This window comes from Grammomys surdaster, unplaced genomic scaffold, assembly GCF_004785775.1.
Source record: "Grammomys surdaster isolate TR1022 unplaced genomic scaffold, NIH_TR_1.0 136, whole genome shotgun sequence".
NCBI classification, from domain to species: domain Eukaryota; kingdom Metazoa; phylum Chordata; class Mammalia; order Rodentia; family Muridae; genus Grammomys; species Grammomys surdaster.
In genome coordinates this window covers 1,083,205-1,102,058 of record NW_021604594.1, presented here as the reverse complement: position 1 = coordinate 1,102,058, position 18,854 = coordinate 1,083,205, and the positions used below count along the sequence as shown (strand labels likewise).

Below are 18,854 nucleotides of genomic sequence, written 5' to 3'. Positions count from 1 at the left end.
ACCCTATTTCTTTCTCTCATTAGAAAACAAACATCCTTCTAAGGAATAAAAATAAAACAAAATAAAAATATCATAAAAGTAAAATAAAAACTAACACATTGGAATTGAACAAAACATAGACAGAAAAGAGTCCAAGAGAAGACACAAGAAACAGACTCACTCATTCACACACTCAGGAACCCCATGAAAACTAACGTACACTATTAGTCTCCATTTCCCAAAAAGAGACGAAGGGTGGGAAGTTGGATTTTTAGAGAGTCCAGAATTTAGGAACAGTTGGAGAAGGAAAAAGAATATAATCTAAATATATCTTACTTTAAAAATTAAAAATAAAAGCAACCCCTAAAGTGAAAACTTTGATTGAATTTATTTATTATAAAAACAAACCAATAAACACTCCCTCAAATATTGGTAAAGATAATGAAGAGCTAAACAACTTACTTTAACCGTATTTCACAATTTTAAGAACTTTTAATTCTATTAAATAACTTATGCAAAGAAATAAAAACTAATATTAAGTAACTGAAAATAGCAAAACAATTTTCTTTCTCATCTTGCAAGATGGCTGATGAAAAGCTGAGAAGCATGACACCAAGGGGAAGAAACCTGCAGCCAAGAAGCCTGGTGGTTTTGCTGGTGCCTCTGCCACAAATGGCCCTGCAGGTGATGTCCCACCCACTGGTAAAGCCAAGAAGTGTGACCCTAAGATTTAAAAGCCCAAGAAGGGAAAGTCCCATTGCAACCAAAACCCTGTCCTGAGTAGAGGAAAGGCCTGTACAAAAGGAAAACTCAGCTATAAAGTCAAAGGCTGAAAAGAGAAGAAAAGGGAGAAGAACCAGTTAGTGGTGACAAGAATGGTGGTACCCGAGTAAGGAAGCTTGGAAAAATGCCTAGGTATTACCCTATGGAAGACGGAAGACGTACCTAGGAAGCTACTAAGTCAAGATAAAAGGCCTCTCAGTCAGCAGAAGGCTGTTTGCCAGCATCATTCCGAGGACACCATCCTGATCATCTTCACCAGCGGCCACAGAGGCCGGAGAGCGGTTTTCTACAGTGGGTTTTGCAGCTAGGCAGAGGCTTGATACTTCTTGCGGTCAACCGAGTTCCTTTGCACAGAACTCGCCAAAAGTAAGGTTAATATCCCCAAACACCTGAGTGGCGAAGAAGCAGCTGCACAAGCCCAGACACAAGGAGGACATATCTTGGATGAGGAGAAATAGAAATACGAGATTACAGAGCATTGCAAAGCGGATCAGAAAACTGTGGACTCACAGATTTTGCCAAAGATCAATGCTGTTCCTCAGCCCCATGGCTACCTGTGATTCAGTTCTCCCTGACAAACTGGATGTGTCCTTACAAACTAGAGTTCTAAATTGCTAACAATCTAATTAAACTGTTTCATACATTAACAAACAAAACAGTGCCTACACAGGATACATTTAAGTAGCAGCCAAAATATGGATTAAATACATAATTTCAAGAAAATAAGAGATTTTAAACAGTTTATTAAACTCCATGTCAAAGACTAGAGGTAAAAGAAAAAAAAAACCCAAAGTAGACATAAGGCATGATGTGACCCCGACAGTGCAGACGCTGAAACTAGAGAAGGCAAAACTCAAGGCTATCCTGAAATATGTATATAAAGAGAGATACTTGCAAGATAATTCCATAAGATACAGAGAAATAAATCACAAACATAGAAACTAATAAGACAGAGAAAAAATAGTAGCTTTAATTAATTCAAACTGATTTGAAAAAAGAAAAAAAACTAATCACAAATTTTCCCAAAACAAAACAAAAATTTAGAAACATAAGACACAAATATGTAAAATATAAAATTGTAGAAGGTAAACATTTTAAGAGACATATTTTTAACTATGCCACATTTTCAGATATCTGTGAACATATATGGAAACTTGAACAAAATATCTAATTTTCAAGGAAATACAGACTACCAGAAATGACATTAGATCTCCCCCTTCTCTGTTTAGTTAGAGAAGGCGTCTTATGTTCAATCCCAACTATGTGAGTTTTGAATTTGGATGTCTAATTATGGGGGGTCTTAGACAAGTTCACAACCCCAAAACACTGATGTGAGACGAGTCACATCGATGGTCGAAGGCTTTAGGCTGTCGACGATGGGCAACGTCAAGGGACTCTGATGTGGGTGAAAGGAGGGTGAGGGCCCTGTCTTAGGCCATGTAGGCTGCACCCACTCCCAGCACCACGCACTCCTTTTCGGCTGCATTGGGTGGGCCCCTGGGAAGTGGACCTACAATAATCCCGTCATTGGGCTAACTCACAGCCATCCTAGTCTCTTGTAAATGTTCAAGTTACCAACCATTTGTCAGTTTGGGGTGTAATATTGTCATAAAGGAAGGCTCCCCAATGTTAGCGGCCATATCAAGGGTGGCCTTGGTTTAGGAAAAAGCCAATTTTTGTTGTGGTGATCAAGAGGCCAAGCTCTCTAGCGAGAGAAATGAGGGCAAAGCCAGGCATACCAGGAACCCTTCTGGAGGGCATGGAAGTCTAGGGGTAGACCGTAGGGGGAGGCAGGGGAGCTGACAGCTGTGTCAGTCTCCTGCGGAGTCACTTCTGGATTCTCTGCAATTTTCAGCTGATGGTAATGAACTTCAACTGCCTTCTTGATGGCACCATCAACCTGGTTCCGTGGACGACAGGTCACGGGCGATGATCTCTGTCTTGCTCAATCTTGAAGCCAGGACCCTCGCCCTTACCCTTACCCCCTACCTTTCCCCACCTGCACAATGTCCTCTGAAGCTTGGCAACTGCAAGATCCTGCTTAGCAACTGCAGATAGACTCAAAGCAGAGTACCATGTCTTCTTAAGAATAGCAGGGAGACCATAACTCAAGCAGTGTACCATATCTTCTGAAGAACTGCAGGTAGATCATAATTCAAGGCAGTGTACCATATAGACCATGACATGTTTCAAGGCACAGGCCAAGAAGATTTTGTACTTTTCCACCACCTGGACCCTCTTACCCCCTCCCCTTGTAAAACATGCTATAAAAAAGCATTTCATGTTCAAAAAAAAAAAGAAATTAATTAAAAAAAAAAGAAATGACATTAGAGTGATAGAATTCACACAACACAGCTGAGATGGAAGAAGCTTCATCCTACGGATTTGAAACTACACTCCGGGGATTTCTAAACTTTTAAGCAGACAGGTCCAAATAGTCAAATGTTAACTTCTTTCAAACAGATCAAGTCCCACTTTTTTTTTCTATGCTGAGGATTGAACCAAGCTCAAAAATGCTAGACAACTGCTCGGCAAATGAAGGCAATTATTTTCACAGTGTTGATATTTATTTTGTGTGTATTAATTTTAATGTTTTATAAATACCCCCTCCCCCACCAAAAAAACAGCAGAAGCACAAGAAAGAAACTAAAGACAAATGTCGCTTAAGGATTACAAATGCATTAAATAAATATCAACATAGAATTCAACAAACACTGAGAAAACAACACTGCAGGACTTTCGGCTATCCTTGAATACAGAGCTAGCCTAGTACTAGAGAGAAAAAAGGGGCATAATTTTTACATAAAAGCTGAGGTTTTACATTGGTTAAGGTTTCTTTTTATCATCTTTGTTTTATTTAATATTAAAACTAATTTTAAATTTGTAACTTATTTTGTCTTAGGTAATTTACTTTTAGTCCTTAAGTGAAATAGTTTTTACAGGATATGTTAAAATTTTCCTTAGTTTCTGGAAATTTTAAGTGCTAGTATTTTCAAGGCCAAGTGCCTTTTCTTTCAGGCTTTTCAGTTAGACCGATTCGTTCCCCTCTTCCTTTGTCTTCTGTTTCTAGCAGTTTGGGAGAACCATTTGTTCTGCTGTCTCTACTTCTGGATTTCCTTCGACCTGCTTCTTCCTTTCCCATGGGAATTTCATAATTCAGGCTAGATTTCTAAATATGTTTTCTCCTTCCCCCCCCCCATGAATTTCCTTTAAAAATGTTTTGAGTTTAGTTATTGAGCTTTTGTTTATTTTTTAAATGAAAGCATTTTCTTTGTGATTTTGTCTTCAGTTTGAATTTTGTAAGTTTTTTTCTACTTCAAAAATCGGCTGAAGTGAGGTTTTAATCAGTAGACATTTATTTATGCCCAGACTCACTCTAGAAGTAACTGAGTTGGCTTTATAATAGTCCAATGAAGTAGATGTGCTTTTCACTCCTAGAAGAAAAATCAAGTTTCTTCAGCTCATTTTATGATGGGTGCTGAGCACACATACTATTTCCTTTAGATCTGTGTGCATATATATATATATATATATATATATATATATATATATATAATTTCTGCAGCTCTCCAAGTTTTATTTAAATGTTTTCTCCGTTATTTTGCCAAATATGCTGTTCTCTTTTTCATTTAGTAGTTTTCTTTTCTAGAAACCATGTCTTTCAAGACTGTGAGTTCAAAATCACATGTATATCCATGTCACTTTCCTAATTAATGCTTGCCTATCTCTGAATACCTTTCTTATATTTCACACTTAGAATGGATGTTTTTTCGATCAAGGTCTTAAATCAATCTGAGGCCGTTAGTAAGCTTTATAATCCTCCCTGAGAACTTTCCACAAATGACATCGTTCATTACAGAAACTTGTAACAAGAGAGTGAGACAGTACTCAAGATACGTTGACTTTTCTTTACCCTGAAGCTTGACTGTTTTAGGCTATTTGGTTATGATTTTTATAGTTTTACAGGTCTCTTTTGTTTGACAGGTTTCTGAAGGATATATGTGAGGATGTGCAGGTGATAATTGTTTTAGGCTGAACGAATACATTCGGGGAGGTGAAAAAATGATCTCTCTCTGTTCTTTCAGAGGATCAGAGTTCAGATTTTATCAACCATGTTGGATGGCTCACAACTGTCTGCAAGTCCAGGCCCATGGAAGTTTATGCTCTCTTCTGGCCTCTGTACTTGAACACCAAAAAGTGACAGACGTAGACATAAAACAGTTTATTGTTTTTTAAATGGACTTGAATTTCTAATAATCTTCCCTCCCCCTACTCTTTATCCTCTACTTCTAGAGGGGTTGGTAGCCATATGTTTGAAGCTTGGGCCTCCCCAGTGCACGTGGGTCTGGTCTTGAGTCTTCTCACTGCCAAGTTGGAAACAGATTCTTTGGCTCTGCTAACCTGCTTGATTAGTGGTTGGAAAATATTCACTTTTTGACCTGCTTTTCAGCTACCAGAATTTATTATTAATTCTATCCTTATTTTCTCCAAAATTGGACTTTTATGCCTTTCAACAATATGTATTTTGACACTTATGAGTTGGATTTGGTCAGGCATGATGCTTGATTTATGTTTTTAATCAGTGATATTTTCTCAAAGGTTTAAGATGTTTTAATATGAGATACAAAAATGACTCATCAGAGGAAAAAAATCCTCATTATTTTGTCTGAGAAAATGAGAATGTGCAGATCTTAAAGTAGATGTTCTCCTGTGTCTTAGGAAAAAAGGTAAATCTAAGGTAATGGTTTAATGTATACAGTCTATCAAAATTCACTACAGATTTTAAAATATAGACTGTGGTTCCACCTTTAATTTCTTATTTAGTAGCCTTGAGCTAGGATGTATATTTTATTCTATAAATATAAATTGTTACTTGATATATCAACCATAAATAAACACATACTGCTATTCTAGGGACAAACTTTGAAGTATAAGGAAGGATAAACTTGTAAACCACCACAACAGAAACCCCCCATGCACCACATGTATGTATTTACAGGATTATTTGAATGTGTATTGGTGGGTTTGTGCTGAGGGGTTTGGTTTGGACAATGATTACTTTTGCTCAGCAGTATTCACTTTTCCATCACAGAAAAACAGACAAATAGTTACATTTTAGTATTTTCTCAATGGTAGACTATAGTTAAGAATTCAAGAAGTTAGACTCCAAAAAGCCAAATAACCCAACCAAAAAATGAGGTACAGAACTAGACAGGTAATTCTCAACAGAGGAATGAATCTCAAATGGCCAAGAAGCACTTAAAGAAGTGTTCAACATCCTTAGTCATCAGGGAAATGAGATTCAAAACAATCCTGAGATTCCAAAGCCTTACACCACTTAGAATGGCTAAGATAAAAAACTCAAGAGATAGCACACGCTGGCAAAGACCTAGAGAAAGGGAAACACTCCTCCATTGCTGGTGGGATTGCAAAAATGTAAAACTATTCTGGAAATCAATCTTTTGGTTTCTCAGAAAATTGGCAATTTAGTTCTACCTGAAGACCTTTGGGAGCATATACCCAAAGGATGCTCCATCATACCCCAAGGACACGTGTTCCACTATGTTCATAACATCTTTATTCATAATATCCAGAAATTGGAAGCAACCCAGATGTCACTCAACCAAAGAATGAATTCAGAAAATGTGGCACATTTACACAATGGAATTCTATTCAACTATTAAAAACAAGGGCATCACAAATTTTATAGGCAAATGGGTGGAAATAGGAAATATCATCCTGAGTGACATAACCCAGACCCAAAAGGACATGCATGGAATGTACTCACTGATAAGTGGATATTAGCCCAAAAGCTCAGAATATCCATGATACACTCCACAGACCTAAAGAAGTTAAACATGAAGAAAGGCCCAAGAAAGGGTGGTTGGGGAACAAAATAGTCATGAGATGCAGAGGGAGGGAGGGACTAGGGTGGAAGAAGGGAGGGCAAAGTAAATGGGGGAAGGGATCGGGCATAGGGAGAGACAGGAAAGTGACCCAGAAGGCAGGAAGAATGAATGGAAATATGCAGCTGCTGGGAGTGGGGAGTTAGGGAAATCTCTAAGGAGTCCCAGAGATCCAGAGATCCAGGATGAGGGAGGCTCCCAGGAGTCAATGCAGGTGACTTTAGCCAAAATGCCCAACAGTGGGATATGGAACCTGAAGAGACCACTTCCAGTAGCTAGACAGGAACCCTGGGTAGAGGGATGGGGACATCAACCTACCTACAAATCTTTTGACGCAAATTTGTCCTGCCTAAAAGAAATTCAGGGACAAAAATGGAGCAAAGACTGAAGGAACGACTGACCAGTGACCAGCTCATTTTGAGAGGCATCCCGTGGACAAGGACCAATCTCTCAAACTATTAATGATGCTATGTTGTCCTTGCAGACAGGAACCTAGCATAGTAGCTCTCTGAGAGGCTCTACCTAGGAGCTGCCCAAGACAGATGCAGATACCCAGAGACAAACATTGGTTGGAGGTTGGGAACCCCTATGGAAGAGTTAGGGGAAGGAATGAAGGCCCTGAAGGAGATGGCAACCCCACAGGAAGAACAAGTGTCAACTAACCTGGAGCTCTGGGCCCCAACCAAAGAACATACATGAGCTGGTCTGAGGACTCAGCTCATATGTAGCAGAGGGCTGCCTTATCTGGCCTTAGTGGGACAGGATGTGTCTAATCTTGCAAAGACTTGATGCACCAGGATTTGGGGATACCTGGGGGATGGGCTACCCTCTCAGAGTCAAAAGAGAGGAGGAAAGAAGGAGGAATTTTGTGACGGGGGACCAATGGGATAGCATTTGGGATGTAAATAAACAAATAAATAACTCTTTATTGCTTGTTTGAAAGTTGCCAAAGCAGAAAATGATGTTTTTGTACTTTCCTACATATACATACATACATACACATGTATATATAATAAAATATATTTGATTAGTTTGCATGTGATAACCGTCATAGATAAACATATTAATAAGCAAACATGTTGCGTTGTGTCGCTTAAGTAAACACAATGTTTATGATTTGTCAATCTAACCTCTGTATAACTGAGAAAAAGAAATAGTCTGAAGAACAGAAAGTTAAGAAATTTGTCCTTGATTGCTTAGCTAAGAATTGGAAGTCCTAAGATTTATGCCTAAGCAGTCATCTTTAGAGTTTTTTGTTGCAGCCATTGCAATAAGATTCTTTCTTACAGTGAATGGTAGCACCTATCTGTCTATGTGAAATGATTTCAAGATCTTAGCTTCAGGTCTTCCACAAAACTCTTATGTCCCTGCATTTTCTCAGTTCACACTACCTAATATACTCTTTGCTGGTTAAGAGAAGTGAGAAGAAAGTGCTCATCTCTATTTGAAGCAATTCAGTAGTGGGGTAGTTTTGCATGCAAGAATAGAAGGTTGTGAATTATATACGATTAGGAAGCCAGCCATACACTAGCGTCTCTTAACCCATTTTCAAATTTGTATGGATTTTTTCCAGGGGAACAAAATGCTGTCCTTTGACACAGATCTCTTGTTTTTATGTTGCAGGTGCTTTTCTTTTTAGTCTTAATATATCTCAAGAGGTGTTCATTTCTAGACGGTGAATTGGAGAATGCCCCTGGGCAGTTCTGTGACAGACAGCAGCTATACTTCCAGCATGGGTCAGTGTCATAGTGGAAATCTCCAGATGGCTGAAATACTTTGTTTGGATGATTTTTTCTTGTTAAGATGTTACAGATACCTAACTCCTGGGTCATGGTTTTTTTTAGGGAGTTTCTAAAGGAGTTTGAGATAACGTCTACAAAAGAATACTCTGCCACAGCTAGTTCAGTATCCCTGAGAAAGATCAAGATGCAGCCTTTGCATGTACTGTTGTACTTACTGATTCTTTTAATTGCTTACAATATATCTAGATTTTTTTATTGGATATTTTCTTTATTTACATTTCAAATGTTTTCCCCTTTCACATTTCTCCCCCACCAAGACCCTCTATCCCCCTTCCCCCTGCTTCTATGAAGGTGTTTTCCCCTACCCATCCACTTCTACCTCCAGACCCTTATATTCCCCTACACTGGGGCATTGAGCCTTCACAGGACAAAGGACCTCTTCTCCCATTGATGCCAGACAAGGCTATCCTCTGCTACATATGCAGCTGGAGCCATGGGTCCCTCCATGTGTTCTCTTTGTTTGGTAGATGTTAAGATTAATTCAGCTTATAAAATATATTAAAAATACAGTGTATATTTAAATTTTAAGGGAAACATTTGAGGTGTATTATTTTTGTTCTATTTTAGTCAGCTAATGGAAACTAGTATCTCATGCCAAATCTATGTTTGGGACATCAATTTCCAGAATTGTGTGGGTAACACAAATGGTAATAGATGTCATTTTTGAGCTCTTAAAAAATTCTATCCTTTATCTTCCATGAGATCCCTGAGGCTTAGGAGAAAGGGATATGATAGAGATACCTCATCTAGTCAGAGCACTCCATCATCTATTTTCTTACACACTGCCCTGTTGTCATGAGCCTCTGTGTTAATTGTCATCTGCTTCTTATTTAACATCTATCAGTACATGCCATAGAGCAGCCAATTGGTACTAATGGGTAAAATAAAGTAATTAAACAAAAATACTACTTCTCTCTTTAGATTTTTTTTTTCATTTTAGGATCTAGTTTTAAAGCCATTGCAGTGTCCATTATTTCTTGGTTCTCGAGTATGCTGTCTTGGTATTTGGGTTGGACTTTCTCAAGTATCATGCTATTTTCTTTCAGTTAATTTATTTTTAACACACACACACACACAGATATATATATATATATATATATATATATATATATATACACACACACACAAATGTGAGAGTGTGTGTGTGTTTCTCATGTACAATATGATTTGGAAATGTGAAGTAGTAAAATTCACCTAGTTAACATATCATTACATAGACTTCTAGTTTATGTTTAATAAAAACATAATGTTTTTCACTCATCATCATCTGACTTATTGAGCAAGGAATATGAAGCTGAATTCTGACAGGACTAATTGTGAGACATGTCATGTCAGTTGGAAGAAATCCTGAATTCACATACAAGCATTTGGAATTGATTTAATAAACCCTTATCAGTATTAAAGAGAGTGAAATCTGATATTGGTTTGTGGGGAAAATTTGTGTGTAGAGGAAAATTTCTCCAGAACATATTGACAAAGGAAGGCACCTGAAAATACCCAGACAGTATGTTAATTGTTTAACAGAGAGGAATAAGAACATATTTAGCTGTATGTCATTCCCTTACAGTTATGTTTAATCTACCTCTGCTCTCACCCATTCTTAGTATTTGATATAATACATTATTATTCTTCCCATTGATTTAAGACAAAACAAGAGACAAGGAACTAGAAATACTAGACTACCTAAGTGTAAGTGCAGATAGAATTTATTAATGTTACCTGAAAATACAGCTACCTCTGAACATAGGACAAACATGCTGCAGCAAGCTTTTTGTAAGAGGGAGGAGATAAGTCAACAGAAGGGGCATGTCTACATTTTATTGAATATTTTATTATTGATAATTCCATAAGTTATAATCCATATTCAATTTGAATATTATCAATGGATATCCAAAAGTCTGTGTGCCTGATAACAATTCTTGAGGCAATAGTGTGCTGGCTAGTTTTATGTCAACTTGCTAGAGTCATATGGGAAGAGGAAAACTCAACTGAGAAAACACCTCCACAAGATTTGTCTATGGAGGAGTTTCTTGACAGGTAATTGAGATGTGCATATGGGGGCAAGGAATCCCAGCTTATTGTGGTATGTACCATTCCTAAGCTGGTGGTCCTGGTTGCTATAGGAAAGCCGGCTGAACAAGCTATGAGGAACAAGCCCATTAGCAGTATTGCTCCATGGCTTCTGATTCAGTTCTTGCCTCCAAGTTCTCATATTGGATTCCTTTCCTGAATTCCCTAGGTGATAGACTGCAAGCTATAAAATTAAATCAAACCCTTTCCTTTACAAGTTTCTTTGGTTATGTTGCCCTTCACAGATATATAAATTGTAACTTAGGTAGGAAATAAGTGTGATCAACATCATATCTTAAAAGCGGGCATGTAGATCTTCACAGTGTCAGCATCATACAGTTTGAAGGACTGTGGCTTTGAAGTGGCATGGTTAAATCTCAGAGACAATCTACCTCAAATGTCAAGCATAGAGTGATTTTGAATTGACTGATTCTTTACTACTAATTATTTCCATTTCCAATTGGTTATCACAAACTACTTTCCTACTAACCAAGGAATACAGTCATTATTTTATGTAATTTTTTTTCTGTACATGTCCCAAAAGAAAATAAGATTTACTAGACCTTCTCCTGGACAACCAATTCTTTAGGTAATTTTAGCTTTTAAACATACTCTTCATAGGCTTAAGTATTCTCATTATTTAGGATTTAAATTCTTATTTGTTAGAGCTTGTCTACAATCCCAGTACTCGGATTGTGGGTCTGTGGTCATCCTTAGCTGGATAGCTAAGACATTATCTCAAAAATCAGCAAGCTATCATTCAAAAACTAAATTCCTACTTATTTTTGAAAGTCTATTTGAAGCATATTTTCTATCTGACATTTGCAATACTGACAAATTTTCAGCATAAATTATTTTGTACCATCATGGAAACGTTACTTTCTCGAAGGCCAGCATTGTCTGCCTTTATCTGAAAGGCTTATTGTTACCTCTTAGCTGTGGCTTTTAATGATTGTCAAGAAACAATGGTAAAAAATTGCAAGAGTAAGAAATTATCGCTATTGTCTGATTAGACATTGTTATTTGTCCATGGTGGAATAGAATTTTCACTTAGAAATTTTCCCCATGCAGTAACTATTAAATATTACCCAAAGAATCCTTAGACAATTAAATCTGAGAACACTGATATGCAGAATGTTTGCATAAAGAATAACATGCCGGGAGAAGCCCTCTTTGAGTTGTTGGTCAGTGGTGTCCAAAAACATTAAAGACTAATGGTTGTCCAAGGGGTTGTCCTTCAAAAATGGAAAGTAAATACCAATTGTTGAAGACATCATGCACTTCAAACACAGGGTCCAGAGGACCCTTAGCTGTATCTGATCTGAATGTCTCTTGTCTTAAAGACCAGAAAATACCATTCAAGCTTCAAAAAGATAAAAAAGAACAAGAGGAGGAGGAGGAGGAGGAGGAGGAGGAGGAGGAGAAGAAGAGGAGGAGGAGGAAGAGGAGAAGGAGGAAGAGGAGGAGGAGGAAGAGGAGGAGGAGGAAGAGGAGGAAGAGGAGGAGGAGGAAGAAGAGGAGGAAGAAGAAGAAGAGGAGGAGGAGGAAGGAAGAAGAAGAGGAGGAGGAGGAAGAGGAGGAAGAAGAGAAAGAAGAGGAGAAGGAAGAAGGAAGAAGAAAGAAGAGGAGGAGAAGGAGGGAGAGGAGGAGGAATAGGAATAGGAATAAGAGGAGGAGAAGGAGGAGAAGGAGGAAGAGGAGGAAAAGAAGAAGAGGAGGAGAAGAAAGAAGAAGGAAGAAGAAGAAAAAAAGAAGAGGAGGGGAAGAGGAGGAGGAGGAGGAGAAGGAGAAGACCGTCCTAATAAGCTATGATGTCTATAAACCACAAAAATGATCAGCATGACACAGTAGCTCTAAGGATACATTGGCATGTGTACCTTGGTTGTAATCATTAGCTCTCTAATTGGGCTTAAGACTGCCTCAACACAAGGGAAACTATGCCTGGTACTGGAAACCTAGCCAACCACTCAGGTCTAGTGAAGCCATAGGTCTTAGAAGAGAGACTACAACCACCTTTACAAAACCAGCATAATCTCCAACTACAGTCTAAGTATTTGTCTTTATAGCTACAGATAAGTGTGGTCCTCACCCTTCATCAAAGAAAATTCTCTTTGCAACAAACAGAGGGAGACCATTACAGAAAATCACAACCAATCCAATGCAGAGTTATGGAGCCCAGTAATAGTGAATACATCTACAAGGCATCTCTTGCACTAAGGCTCAGGATACTTTGCAGAAGAGGAGACAGAGATTATAAGAGTAGAAGGATGAAGAAATTTGCTAAGAGATTGTCTCTTAGTAATATCAGAAGCTATACCCATAAAATCTCATCAACGTGATCACCTAAATGTGAGCTGAACAAGGACAACGGTAGATATGCCAAAGTGGATGAGGGAAGCCTTACCCAAATACTACAAGCAATGGAGAAAAGCTAGAAGCAGGAGACGTGATCTCCCCTCTGTTGTTCAGTGCCAAAGGGTCAGCCATGGAACATACATACAAATAACATTAAACACACTGTGCAGATTGTATTTAGAAGTATATATGTATGTATATATACATTTATACATGTAACAAGCATAACATGTAATTTAATTAAAGAGAGACCATAATCCCAGAGACTGGGAGTGAAAGCCCTTTGTGAACACAATCTTGTCCTTCACTCACTTGCCTCTTCTTTTTCTTTCACAATGACAGATGCCACTGGGACTTTGCCAAGGACTTCTTGGAAGGTGGAGTGACTGTGGCCATCTGCAAGAAGGCAGTAGCACACATCGGGTGGGTCAAGCTGCTGCTGCAGGTACAGCATGACAGCAGGCAAGTCATGGCAAGTAAGCAATACAAGGGCATTATAGTCTGCATGCTTCATATCCCTGAGGAACAGTAAGTCCTGACTTTATGGCGTAGTAAACTGGCCAGTATCATCAAATACTTCCCCACACATGCTCTCAACCTTGCCTTCAAAGATTTCCCTGGGTGGTGAGGACAAGTGGACCCATTTTTGGCACTACTTTGCAAGCATCAGGCAGTGCTACTGGGGCCACATCCTTGTGCTTTGTGTACCTTCTTGATTTTACCGGTACCAGTCTAGCAGCTGATGTGGGCAGAGCTGGAGTTGAAAGAGGATTTAAAGACCTTGGTGACTGCCTGGTAAAGATCTTCAAATCTTAAGGGATTAAGGGCCTGTACCAAGTCTGTAATGTGTCAGTACAGGACATTATCATCTACTGAGGTACCTGCTTTGATATCTGACACTGCAGAGGAAATGCTTCCCATCCCAAGAACACACATCTTCATCAGCTTGATGATTGCATGTTCTATCCTGCTGTTGCTGGCCTGACTTCTCATCTCTTTGACATGGCCTGACATCTTATTGACATAGTCCGAGGCCTTTGATGATTCAGTCAGGATGGCAAGGAATTCATATCATGTATATAGCCCCCCTGGGACTGCTGGCAGAAACTGGCTTGTGAGGAAGGAAACAAGCTTTCCCTCCCCCAACAAGAGTGTGGTCCAATGTTCTCAGAGACATGGGTAGTCTCTTACTGGTTTTGTATGATGAGATCAAAAAGTTCACATAATGTCCTAAGTGGTCTCCTTTAGAACAGGCATGTTATATAACATACCATATGTTGAGCACTATGGACAGATTGTCTGCACTTATCTGTTTTATCAATGGCAACTATTTACCACTTAGAAAAATAGGAAGCAATCATATTCATTTGACTAGTGTTCTCTTCAAGTCATTTCCATAGTATGATAGTAATAATATTAATGATGGAACTCAATTATGTTTTTTCTTTCAGTCCACTGTGATAATAAAAATTGAAAATAATTAGGGGACCATGCAAGCATTTTTAAAAACAGCACTGAGGGGTATTTGGAAGAGTTTGAAAGGAAAAGGGGAAGGGAGAAATGATGTAATTATAGTATAATCTGAGAAACAGATAATTTAAAAGAGAGGCCCGTAAAGACAGATCACATTGAGTGAAGTCATCAGTTCCTAGTATTTTGGCTGATGCTACCCACAATTGACAAAAAGGGAAGCGAGAGGGCTTTGCCTCCCTAGCCACATCCGGAAAAAAAATGTTGACTGTTAGTTCACACGTACAGTTCAGAGATTACACAGGAAGTGCTAGGAGCCCAGGGAAACTTGGGTTGTGTCCACAGGCACATATAGAATACTTCTTAAAGAAATTCTAGAAAACTAAGGGCTCTCAAACACTTTCTATAATTACAGAGAGCAGCCAATAAAAGAAATGTGTATTTGTGATAAGGGGGAGAATAAAACAACATGCCAAAGCATGCATTTTTTTATTCAGACCAATAATATCAGTGCAAACTGAAAGAATTGATAGCCACATATTTCTTTCCACACCTATTTAGTATTAGGATAGAGTAATAACTCTTGGTGAAATCCAGGAACTGGACATCTGCCTGGGATTTTCCTCGGTACTCACATCATTTTCATTACATTTATTATTGAAACAGGCAATATTTATGTTTTTCATCATAATATTTAGTTTTATAAAGTGCATTATGTGAACACATTATACTGTGCACTATGAGATTATTTTCTCATATAATCCTATCCAAAGCATGATGAGGTTTGCTTTTGGGTTTTCCCTGTTTTAAGGAAGGGTTCATATGTAGCTCATACGAGGCAACATTTTCTGTAGTCTAGAGTAGCCTATGAGATCTTAATCTACAATTAAAACATTGCTTTAAATTGCATAGTGCTTCTTCTTAGTTTCTGAAAAAAAAATAATGTATTATGTACCTTTAATCCTATCCTCTGTGTCTAGAAGGACAATATATTCTGGCTCTGCTTTTTTAGCTAGTGTTTCTTACATATTAGGAATCAGTGTCCAAACTACGTGATAAAAATAATAATCTAACCAAATATCAGTAGTTCATTTGGCTCCAGAGCTGCATACAGTCAGGAAATGTGCATATCACCCTAAGACTTAGAGCAAAGTCTGCAGTTGTAGGAAAAGTTGAATTCATTCTCCTTTAGGTACATTACACTCTAGTGTTATATTATGTAGAGTTATTTTTTAAATACTATGTAAATATTGTGTAAAGTATTCTGTGTGGAAGTCCCAGCTTGAGTCTGTGTGACCCAGACTCAAGACTTTTCCATAGTGATAACATATAATCTCATTTAATGGCATAATAATTGTTTGAAATTTGATAATATAACCCAAACATGGGGGAGGAGTCTATTTAAGATACAGAGCAAACACTAGTGAATGTCTTTCTTTTAGGGGATTTTGAGTTTTAGAATGTCATACCTTAGAGCTGTAGTTCATTCTTCATACACTTAGAAGAAGTTATCTTACAGAGAGGCAAAAGAAGTCAATATAGTTGAGACACATTTGAAGAAAGAGCCCAACACCATGGTGTACCAGCAGGCCAGAAAACATGTTTCTAATAAGGACATAGGGCAGCCTTAGTGGCTTGCCACAAATTTTCTACATCCATGGGTCAGATCACTATGAGAATTTCTACCTGTCCTTCACAGCAAAAAGCTTAAAATTTACATTAGGATTTGAGAGACTTAAAAATCACAGCGATTTGTGTACCTGCAATGGTCAGAAAGGATGTTCCGTGAATATATTATTTATGGATTTTCCCTAGAGTCTACTCAGTCACTGAATGCTGCAATGATCGGGTTTTGTAAAACCTTCTCTTCTGTGAATTACATACTACATCTATCCAGAGGTTTATACCATATGTGGTATATTAGTATCTCTTCAGAGTGGGAATGTAAATTCCTAGTCTCCACATCGGTGTTATGTTCTGAAGATTGATTTCTATAATGAATCTGTCTTGATAAATCTTATGAAAATAACAGGCATAAGGTATGTCTTTTTCAACACTGCACCTTTACTAGTTCACAATCTGTTTCTGTAGGAGGAAGAAAATATGCATAAACACCTACCCCATACGAAAGATGTAAAATCACCTTTATTATTTCACTACTGTGTTCCTGGAGAAGAGAAAGGAAGTAGAGAGTTCTGTGTTTAGAAGATGTCCAGTAGTATAGATGAGAGATGTTTAGTAACAGGGAATGAAGGCAATGAAGAAAGGATTGGTTTTGACCACTGAGTTGAATAAATGAATGGACTAAAATAGTACTAACCATAATACACAGTGAAGAGCGAGAGAACACATTACTTTCTGTGACATACGGAGATTGCAATAGTTGAAAAAATCTGATGGATACCTCTAGAACTGTGGTTCTCTTCCTGATGGTGTGACTCTTTAATACAGTTCCTCACATTGTGGTGATCCCGCAACCATAAAATTATTTTCATTGCTACTTCGTAACTGTAATTTTTCTACTGTTATGTATCATAATGTAAATACCTGTGTTTTCCAATATTCTTATGTGACCCCTGTGAAAGGGTCATTTGACCCCTTAATGGGTCATAGCCCACAGATTGAGAAACACTTCTCTAGAAGAACGCTATGTAGATGATTTTTGGATAACAAGATAAAAGCTGTGCAATAAGTGTCAGTTGATCCGTAGTATGTGTATCAGAAGAGAATGTATGTAGTTAGTGCCACGAATCGTATTAAAGTACCACTGAAAATGTGCTGGCAGGCGAAGAAAAAAGCATAGTGTTTGGGGAGTCATAAATGACAGCTACATCTACTATTTAGAATAAGTTGATATTAGATTCTGGTTTCAGAAGTGGGAGTGTAAACATGGAAAGATCGCAGAGCCAACATTTAAAACATTGTGGTGTCTTTAATAAGATTATTACAGTGGAGGTGGAAGCCAAAGTATACCTTGAATATTCCATCAACTAAATGCAATACATTTTTAACACATTCAGGGAAAGATATCATCATTTATCTTTCTTATTTTCCCTTTTCTTTTCTGTGCCAGAGGACAAGAACACATAAAGGTACAGACAGTGCTTTAATACAGGGCACTTTCTCCTTTATTAGTTGTTTTAAAAGTCCTAGCACATACTTGAAAAATGGTACCAGACCTCATTTTCCCAGCATTGAGCTAAAACTGTGAGTTTAATTTCTCTCTCCAAGTGGTCAATAAATCTCAAATGGACATGGAAGCCAAGCATAGAGCACAGTTGTTTATTTCTAACCAAATAAGTTTGTTTCTTAGTTCTCTGTTTCATGCTTGAATAGTACAGTTTAATTTTCTTTTAACTATTAGAGATAGTGGTTATTACTGTTCCATTTTATGGAACTGAAAGTATAAATAATTTCAAATTACTTACTGTAAAAACTGGGGGGGGGGAGACTATTTTACATTGTGACAACTTCAGAAGACAGATTTTAAAATAGAGTACTGTCCAGTAAATAAAGTCAGCATGAACACTATAAATAAGATAAAAATTGGAGAGTTAAAAATGTTTATAAAAATAAAAAAAAAACATGATCTAATTGTGAGACCTTGGGAATAAAATATTTACATTGTCTGGTATGAAAGTTGTTATATTTTAAATAAAAACAAATGATCATTAAGTTTTCTGAACACTGTAGTTTTAAATTTTCTCTCTGGTTATCTGCAATAGGAGAAAAGTCTACAAGGCCTCAAACCTACACAAAGAACTGTAGGCAACTGAGGCAAGCTGGGAGTAGAAGACACAGCCCTCCCAAAGGAAGAGCACACCACTTGGTTGTCTAGTGCTGAGAGGCCAGCCCTGAAGCATACATACAAGTAAAACTATATGAACTAGAAAGGTTATACATACACATAAATATATATTTAAATATATGCAATATGACATATATATACATAATATACAATTAGTGAGATAAGAAGGATGGAGAGGCATGAATGGGGTGGGTGGAAGAAGGAGAAGGAAGGGAGAAATGTAATTAAACTATAATCTCAAAAATAAAATTTAAAATATTTTTGAAAAATGTGACTCAACTGTTTTAACTGAATAATGAAGACTATATTTCCTTTCTAAAATTTGGTTTCATGGTCCATCATTTCAACTTTCATTGCAAATGACAAACCCATTCATCATATTCCTCAAAATTTATTACTTCTGACCTTTAGTGGACTTTAAAGTTCAGATATTTGGGAAGTTGTTTTTAATGTTACTCAATAATCAAATTCTAAGTTTGCTCATAAACTCTGGTATACTTTCTGTGTGATTTCTGAGAGACTGTACTCTCTTCTCTAGTCATATCTACATCTGAAAGTGAACAAAAAATTACTAAATGTTTTGGAAGCAAAATTAAGACAATGTTAACACTGATCAGTAAAAATGAATTTCTTGCCCTTCCTCCCCTGCCTGGTCCTGTGGGCTGGGGCAGACACAGAGTT

General features: G+C 37.6%; 1 pseudogene; it reads left to right on the top strand.

Moving 5' to 3' along the window:
- The first annotated feature begins 561 nt into the window (after nt 1-561).
- On the top strand, nt 562-14,121 carry LOC114617416 (annotated as a pseudogene).
- The last annotated feature ends 4,733 nt before the right edge of the window (nt 14,122-18,854 follow it).